The following is a 10,103-nucleotide window of genomic DNA, read 5'->3' as shown; positions in this document are numbered from 1 at the left end:
GTTTTTCTTCAAAGGAAAAACCGAAGGTTCATTCAATAACTCTCGGTTTTTCTTCAAAGGAAAAACCGAAGGTTCATTCAATAACTCTCGGTTTTTCTTCAAAGGAAAAGCCGAAGGTTCATTCAATAACTCTCGGTTTTTCTTTCATGGGAAAAAACGAAGGTTAAGCTAATAACTCTCGGTTTTTCTTTAAAGGGAAAAACCGAAGGTTAAGCTAATAACTCTCGGTTTTTCTTTAAAGGGAAAAACCGAAGGTTAAGCTAATAACTCTCGGTTTTTCTTAAAAGGAAAAACCCGAAGGTTAAGCTAATAACTCTCGGTTTTTCTTCAAAGGAAAAACCGAAAGGTTAAGCTAATAACTCTCGGTTTTTCTTCAAAGGAAAAACCGAAGGTTCATTCAATAACTCTCGGTTTTTCTTTCAAGGGAAAAACCGAAGGTTAAGCTAATAACTCTCGGTTTTTCTCATTTGAAGAAAACCCGAGAACTAGAGGATATCTTTCGGTAAATACACAATTATTTTTAACGACGGAGTCAATACCGAGGGATGGCGACAGTTACCTTAACTCTCGGATTTTGGTCTATACCGAAAGTTATAGGGTCAAAACCGAGAGTTTTCACTTTCGGTTTTGACCATTTTTTTACCAGTGATATATGTTTTAAACTTGAACCTAACAAAACAAGTACAACCATTTAACTAACTAAGCTAATAAGATTTTATATTTTAAATTCTACACAAAATTTCATGAACACGCGACATTAATAACAATATAATATATATATATATATATATAATAATGATTAATTTGAATTTTCCGGGTCGAGAGCGGTGTTTAATTTCGATATATATGTGATAGTAAATGAATACATAGGTTGGATAATGGGTTGACATACCCATAAACTTGAAACGGTTAAAAACAAAATTAAAAATGTTATAAGTATCGAATGTTAGGAATGTTGAGATGCACACGGAAAATATAAAAAACAAAATAAATTCAACTACAACAAATTTATAATAATTTTAAAATATGTACTTAACGTGTCTTATACATTATAAATAAAATTAGGTTAAGAAATTTAATTAATTTAATTATATATAATGTTATATATATTATTATTAACGAAAATATTTTTATTTAATATGAGGATTAGAGATATAATTATTATTATTATTTTTGTTGTATGTGCATCAAAATTTTATATTATATATATTTATTCAAAATGTAACATACAAAAATAGATATACGTACACAAAATTATAAAATTATTTCAATAATCATAAGTGGTCTAGCAGTTAAAGTGTTAACATTTCATATTTAAGACTTGAGTTTTAATCTCTCTAAAATTAATTATTATATGTGGGTGCTTGAACATTGGTCAATGAAACGAGAATGTCAGCTTGAGTAACACAAATATTGGTGAGAAAACCTAAAGTTTCGACCATTGAGGATTAAGTAAAGCAAACATTGGTGAGAAAACCTATTGTTCACGGAGGGTGATTTAGAGCATAAGTTCATGCCGAAAAGTGTAATCGAATGATGAGAATGTCGGCTTGAGTAAAAAGTATACATTGGTGTGAAAACCTAAGGGTTCGTCAACCAGGGTGATTCAGGATCTAAGATCATTTTGAAAGGTGTAATAAAATGTTTAAGAATGCACCATTGAAGATCGCAAAAATCTTTCATGGAGGGTTAAGAAAAAGCCAAAAGGCATAATCAAATGTTTAAGTATGGCGGGAATTAAGAATAATTAGGGTTAATAATGCATTATTGAAAGATAATTTAGATGATATATATTTGAGTGCAAAATATTTTAATATGTATTAAATATATATAATTCATAAAATATATTAAATATTTGTTATTTTAATTTATAATGTTCCTATATATAAATATACATATTAAAAAATATATAAATTAGAATTGAAATTTAAAAATATATTAATTAGATTGGTTAAGTTCTTAAAGTGATCGATTTTTTTTATTATTGTTATAAAAAAAATAAGATATTATATACTTGAAATAATATTTTAGAATTAATGAAAATTTAAAAAGAAAAATATTAAAATTATTATTAAAAAATATATTAAATATATTAAGTATTTGTCATTTTAATTTATAATGTTCATATATATATATATTTATGTATATTTTAAAATATATAAATTAGAAAAGAAATTAAAAAAATATATTTAACTAAATATGTTAAGTTTTTTAAAGTAATCAAAAAAATTATTATAAAAAAACAAAATAAAACATTATATACTTGAAATTATATTTTAGAATTAATGAAAAATTTTAAAAAAAAAAATATCAATATATATTTATATATATTATTAATTAAAAAGATTGAAATAAAATAAATAAAAAAATGTTTGTTATAAATTAATTTTAGATGTTTTTCAAATTTTATAAACTTAATATATTTAAAAATATAAATAAATATTAAATTTGGATTTAATTTAATTTTACAAATTAAAATAAATTTATATATTATTTGTATTTAAAATATTTATATACAAATAATATTTTATTTATATTTTTAACTGTATATATGTATTTAATGAAAGGAATAGAGAAGAAGATTATTTTGAGAAATCTTTTATTATAAGTTATCTCAACTGAATTAATCTAATGGATGGTAGGAATTGAGGTTTCTGTTGTTAATGTTACTGATAATAGCGTGGAAGCCAATTTGTGCAGGACAAGTGCTCAATCTGTTGTTGGTATTGAGCATACATCTGGTTTTCAAGCTACTATTAATGAGAATATAATAGCTATGAATCTTATTGTTGCTCCTGATGGAATTGACGAAATAAAGCACAATGTTGCTAATAAAACAGTTAGATCACTTCTACGGTTGATGCTGTAAGTATTTCAGATGGATCAAAGAGCAATTAAACAATAAGGAAAGAAAATGTTAATAATAATATGAATTCTACGGCTAATGGTGGAAACTCTCATGAAAATGCTGCTGACAAAAGGAATATTCCTTCTAAGGCTGGAACAGCTTCTGGAAATGTTTCTGCTAATGGTGTTGCTGATGGGAAAGCTTCAGGGTCTGCTGCTGGTAATACTTCTGGAATTTAAGGAGAATGGAAAATGGGTGAAACTTAGATAGCAAATCTAGTGGGAATGAGAAATCAAATTAAGAAGATGCTTTTTCAAATTCAAAGGAAAGAATTAGTGATGAGCAATGAAAGAAACACTCAACTCAAGATACAATTCAATGTTCATTACTTTCAAGATTGGAATTTTCTTAAGGAAGGTGAGTATCATGATAAGGTTGACTGGTCTGTCAATGCGATGAAAGAAATGGGGAAGTGTGCTAAGACAAAAGTTTAGTCTGTTTGAAGCAATGCTAATAAAACATGGTAGAAAGGTAGGGTCTGGCAAAAGAATTCAAACATTGACCCAGATAAGTGTAAACTGTTTTTTGACAGTCGCTTCCCAAAAGAAAAACACTTGATCATCCATTCCAATTTGAGTTACCTTTGGATATTGAGGAAAGATGTGTTAATGCTCGGAAGAATGTCATTGTTGGACATTTTATGGGAAGAGTTTTTGTTACTTATGTTGTTGTAAAGAAAAGTTTATTTAATAAATGGGAGGAAGATGGATTGGAAAGAGTTACTGTCAACCCATATGGCTACTATTTTCTGTTTTTTTAGAGAAGGTAGTCAAATCTCGAGAATTTTATCTACAGAATTTTTCTTTGTGGCTAACTACTACTTCAAATTTAATAAATGGGAGGAGAAGATGGAAATCAATTGTAGGCCTCCTGAAGCGGAACAAATTTGGGTTAATTTTTATAACGTTCAACTGGATTCACTTAGCTATTTTTCTAGTCTTCTTGGGAAACCACTGCGATACGATCCTGCCATGAACAATTATGAAAGAGCATCTATTGCGAGAGTTAGCGTTCAATTTCATCCATGCAGTGTTCCTCCTAATTTCCTTGAGTTGAAAGATAGAAATGCAAATATCATTCATATTGGATTTAAATATGAATGGAGGCCTGATCGGTGCAAGAAATGTTGTACTTTTACACACTCTAAACCTAATTGCCCAAGGAAACCAGTTAGTGATGATCAAAGGTAGCCGGCTACCAAAAAGGGCTAGGGGAAGTTGCTTTCGGTTGAGATTTTAGATGATGTTGTAGATCTTAAAGTTACTCATGTTTTGGTTGAACAGTTATCTACCTTGGTTGATTCTAAACTAGTTAAAACATCTCTAAAGAAGAAGCAAGCAACAGGAGTTATGCAGAAATTGGGTAAGGCATGACACAAATGGAAGGTGTTGGTTTGACTAGAATTAAACAAATTTTGAGTTCTTCTGAGAATCAACAGGATTTTCGGGCAAAGGCAATTCAGTTTCAGAAGGATGATATGGATAGTAACGTGGAGATTGATTGAAGTTCAGCTGGATGTTTGAACAATGATCTTGTTTCGGATGCTACTGATCTTATAACTATGGATGATTTTGTTGTTCCTTTTAGCAAAACATTACCTGAAGAAGATGATGAGGATGACACTTCTAGTGGCGGGAATTATTCACCTGTTTAACAAATTGTTTAGACAGTTCAATCCCCGACGCCTAAGAAGAAGGGATCTAAACAGGCGGTTAATAAGTGTTGAGAAAAGATCTAATTTATTTATACGATTAAAAAAGATATAAAGATAAAGTGGTAAAGAATAATAAAGAACACAAGATATAACGAGATTAGGCTAACAATGCGTACATCCTCGGGGAGTTGTCCATTTTATTGATTTTCCATGAAATATTGGTCCAAGTAACCCTAGTTACAATGTCTTTATTTATAGGACTACATAAAGACAAAAAGACTAAACCATTACTCCTAATCCCAATAAAGGCTTAAAACCCAATTACAATATATAAACTCTAATAAAATATTAGCTCAAAACCCAACAATCTCCACCTTGGGCGAATACCGCGTTGATTGAGATATAATGAATAAATTACAAATTAAACAATCTCCACCTTGACGAATTTCACGTCCCTTAGGAAATACACGAATTGTACCCATCAATTTTCACCTTAACAAAAATCAAGCCATCAAGAAATAAGTGGGTTCAACTCTTCAATCCTCACATTTGCTCGAGTAATTCATTAAATAACTTTTCGTACCTCTAATTCCACTCAAGAGCCCTTAAAAGTATAACAATCTCCACCATTATGTATATTGCGCCATCAAATTGTTATGAGCCACACATCAGGCTTCTCTACTCGAGCCATTCACGAGATAAATCATTAACCTCCACTTCCGCTCAAAATTCCCTTAGAAGACAAAATCATAGAGTTTATAACACCGAGTAATTTTGGCAACTACGCTACTTCAGCGACTAGAGACATTCAACAACTCTTCCAAATCTTTGTTCATACCCGTTGACATATGAGGAAACTAGAATTAACAATTCTTTATTATGTCAAAATAATCTTTACCTTTGTTTGCCACAAACGGAGTGTCTTATCTTTCAAGTCCAACAATTGACTAAAACCAAAGTAACGAATGGACCCAAGACGAATTTTCATCGTATACTTTTTTAGAATCAGATATCTATCAAAAACTGAGGACACACAAAACGAACTTCCATCGTCTACTTCCTCAAAATAAGACATTGATCGAAAGCGAGAAGACCCAAGACAAACTTTTATCGTTTACTTCATAACAAATAAATTAGGCTATCATGACATCTCTTTTCTCTAGCTCAATATCTGACAAAGTATTTGTCACCCATCTTGACTTGAACGTTGTATTTTTAACCAACTTGAACCTCATACTTCCCTTGAACAAATTTTCCTGCAATCTGCTAGTTTCTGGAATCCAAAAACGCATAGCAATCCAAGAATATTATTTTAATATTCACTATCTCTCTTCAATTGTCTTCACCAATGCTTAAAATGATCATCTATAGTTTCTCTGAAAGAAATCGAATATCCTTCCATTTGAATTGATCGATCCTCTCATCTAGCCCATTTTTTCATGACTAGAAATCACATTCAATGTCTCAATCATCTCATCAATAAGATGACAAATCAATCATCCCATTCATCTAAACTATGATCCACAATGTATAGATAATTAAGATAGAACAAAAGAAGTAACAAAATCATCACCTTTGAATTAACCGAGTCTCCCATCTAGCTCCTTTTTCATGACTAGGAATCTCAGTCAAGATTTTTATTTATCTTCTCACATTAGAAGATAACGCAATGATTTCTTTCATTCATATTGAGTGTTAACTGGAATTGTGTCAATCTTAAATCACCCGCCAACTCAATGCAATCTTGCAATTTCGCCTTAAGGATTTCTCTATCAACATGTCGACAATGTTGTCATCGGTAAACACCATTTTGATAATAACTTTCCATACTCGATAATGTTTTTGTCAAATGTAAAGCACATAATCTCATCATTGTCTTCATTTTGATTAGCTCTTCCAATAAGATAAAAGATAATAACAAAAAAGATACAAACCTTTTGGTCCCAAACAAGTTAAATAAAACTAAAATTAGGCAGACACTTTAAACCCCAGAAAAGTAAAGTTCGAGACGTTTAAACCTTTATCCGACTATTGAAAATGTAGAAGAATGAGTTACCAACCCTCTCGACATAAACTCAGTGCAATCGGACTCCGTTTGAATCTCCGATCGTCAGTTTGATGAACCCTGCGCGACTATAAGCAAAAATTTGCTGCTAGATTTTCTCTCTACCTCTCTTTTAATTCGACTTCTTAAATAACCATTTTCCAAAGAAAATCTCTCCAAACTCATTTTATCCTAGAATTTCTTCCTTCAAGTTAAAGCCCTAAACGTAGTGAAATAATGTCACTCATTTATGCCAAGACAACAATCAGTTATAATTAAACCTGTTGGGTGAAATTATTTTGACTAAAATAAACTAGAGAATAAGCTTATTTTATGCTGACCTTATTTTGACGATCTTTGTTAAAACTTAGTTGTGAATAAATCTAAGTTGTCTATTTGTTTTGTGTATGTGCATACATAAGACTATGCTATTTTAGACGTGGTCTAAAGTAGTCTATCTTAGACGTCAAACGTAATTATATGCGGTAGTCTAACTCCTTTAGACGATGTCTATAGGGAAGCGTAGTTAGACGAGGTCATCTCACTCCTTTAGACTAGGTCTAAAGGGAAGCGTAGTTAGACGAGGACGTCTAATTCCTTTAGACGAAGTCTAAAGGGAGGCGTAGTTAGACGAGGTCTAAAGGGAAACGTAGTTAGACGAGATCATCAACTCCTTTAGACGAGGTCTAAAGGGAAACATAGTTAGACGAGGGCGTCTAACTCCATTAGACGAGGTCTAAAGGGAAGCGTAGTTAGACGAGGTCTAAAGGGAAGCGAAGTTAGACGAGGTTGTCTAACTCCATTAGACGAGGTCAAAAGGGATGCATAGTTAGATAAGGTCGTCTAACTCCTTTAGACGAGGTCTAAAGGATGCGTAGTTAGACGAGGTCATGTAACTCCTTTAGACAAGGACTAAAGGAGCATGTCTAATGCCTTACTTTAGCAGCCGTATGAAGAAAGAATACGTCTAACCACGATCAACTAGTTGTCTGTCATTCCTGCTCCACTCACTTTTATGCAGTCTGACAAGTCATCTAATTATATCAAATGAACGAATGTCACGTACGCAAATATCCTTTCAACTACCTGTCCAGTACTAGACAATATTAGAGGATATTTGGCGCATTACCAGTTCGGTACGGCCACAATCCATTTGCTCAGAGTCTTTTGTTCTCTAGATCTATGGGCGGCCTTCCAACGGACACTTGCTACGTGTCCACAAAGAAGATTCGACTGTTGGTGTCCTTCTACTACAAATAGATGCTCAAGGACAACGGACGGATCTCTCGGTTACCTGATTCACATTCACACTCTTGTTCTAACTAACTTCTTACATCCTTCAATATCAATTGAGAAATTGAATTATTATATAGTTGTGAGAATATTGTAAGTTAAACAAAGGTTGTTCTGTTCAATAGAGAGTTAGTTATCTCAATAAGTTGTATTCGATTCAAAGTATTTAGTGGATATCTTTCTGGTTGTGGAAGAAGGGGTGATGTAGGAGTTTTATCTCCGAACATCTACAAAACTCCTCGTGTTCTTTCTTTTATGCCAATTTACATTCAGTTGTTCAAATCTTCAAATCCGACGAACACTTCCGCACTTCAATCTGTTTCAAGAGTTTGTAGGATTTGTGAAGAATAAAAACATTTACTAATCTCTCACAGGATTAATATCAAAAAGTATCATAAGTTGTTAGCAATAGTCAGACCCTAGTCTCTATTGGTAGCACCGATCTAAACAAGTGGGGATCAGAGCCTCGTTTTCTATTCTCAAGCACCAACAAGAAACCGAAACATGTTTGTCGTCTACCACATTCCTTTGTTCACGAAAGAAAGCTACGACTATTGGATGATGAGAATGCAAGCTCATTTGGCAGCCCTCGATTGCGATATGTGGCATGTCATCACTAATGGTCCTATAAAGATTGAGAAGCCAAGATGTGAATGGACAACTGAAGATAGTATTATGAACAACCTAGACAATGTTTCCAAAGATATTCTATACAAGTCAATCTATATGAATATATTTTATGAGATCAAGTAATGCTCCTCCATTAAAGAAATTTTGGAGAAGCTGATTCAAATATATGGCTGTAACGATCAAATAAAGGAGAACCAAAAAGAGCATAAGGTTCTTATGAGCGTTGAAAGCAAGTCTAAGTGGGCTGATAGCGACTCAAATGACTCATCTAGAGATAGTGATAATGAAGGCGTCACATGCTTGATGGCAGACGACCAATCCAAGATATTCGACTTCTCTTCAAAAGAGTTTACAAGAGATGATTTAACTGCTGGACTCAATGACATGGTCATTGAGTACAAGAAGTTATCTGACTTATTTAATGAAATGAAATCAAAATATGAAACCAATAACTCTCAAGTTTTTGAACCAAAAGTTTCTGAAAACAACGTGACTAAGCTCTCATCTGAGAATGAGATGCTCAAGGAAAAGATTCAAACTCTTTCGTCTAAAAAAACAACGTTTAACATATATAGTCAGTTCCCAGATAAGGTCTAGAGATACTATCAGATAGTAGATTTATATGTTGAGGCCTGCCGGATGCAAATTCGTTTTAGGATTTGACAATGCCAACTCAAACAAGTTCTGTGAAAAGTTAAACTCAGCAACATACAAATTTAAGCCAATAAACTTTGTCAATGGGAGTTTAACTGATAAAGAAACTGATCCAAGCTGTGAGGATTTAACCTTAAAGGATGAGATTATTTATGTTATGCCAATTGTAAGCTGGTTGAATTCTATGAAGGAAGCAGCCATCAATTCTGGCATATCAAAACCTAACAAGAAGTCAAGGAGTTTTAAACAAAAACTATCCTTTAAAGTTAATGGATCAGCTGCTAGAACGAAGACGTCTGCTAAGCCTAAATCATACGCACTTATCACAACATAAAAAGGGAAATCCATCAGAATAACTCAAATATGGATTCATAAGGGACTGATTGACCGAGATCCCAAGTGAATGTGGGTACTAAAAGATTGTAAATATGTTTTTTTGTAGGTACATCATATTAACTGCCTGGAGGAATCGGTTTGGTATCCGGACAGTGGATGCTCTAGATACATAAAGGGAGATAGACGGCTTCTAACTGAAATTACAGATTGTTTAGGGCCTAAGATCACTTTTGGGGATAACAGCAAGGGTAAGACCATGTGTAAAGGTAAGATTATCCATGGTATTCTATCCATAACAACGTGCTACTTATTGAAACCTATGTTATAACCTGATTAGTATTAGCCAATTATGTGATAATGAATTTTCTATCGATTTTCAAACGCATGCATGCCTAGTTAAGGATCCACAGGGTAATACTCTACTGACCGGAAGTAGGGTAGGAAACTCTTACAAAATGAACTGGAAAAATAAGATATCTAATCCTATATGTATGATTGCCAAACATGATCAAAATTGGATATCGCATAAGAGGTTAAATCATCTTCATTTTAAAACTATTAACAATATTTTTTCGCATAATTTG

This window comes from Impatiens glandulifera, chromosome 6 (assembly GCF_907164915.1).
Source record: "Impatiens glandulifera chromosome 6, dImpGla2.1, whole genome shotgun sequence".
Lineage (NCBI taxonomy): Eukaryota > Viridiplantae > Streptophyta > Magnoliopsida > Ericales > Balsaminaceae > Impatiens > Impatiens glandulifera.
The sequence above is the reverse complement of the archived record's forward strand: the minus strand, read 5'-3'. Positions refer to the sequence as shown.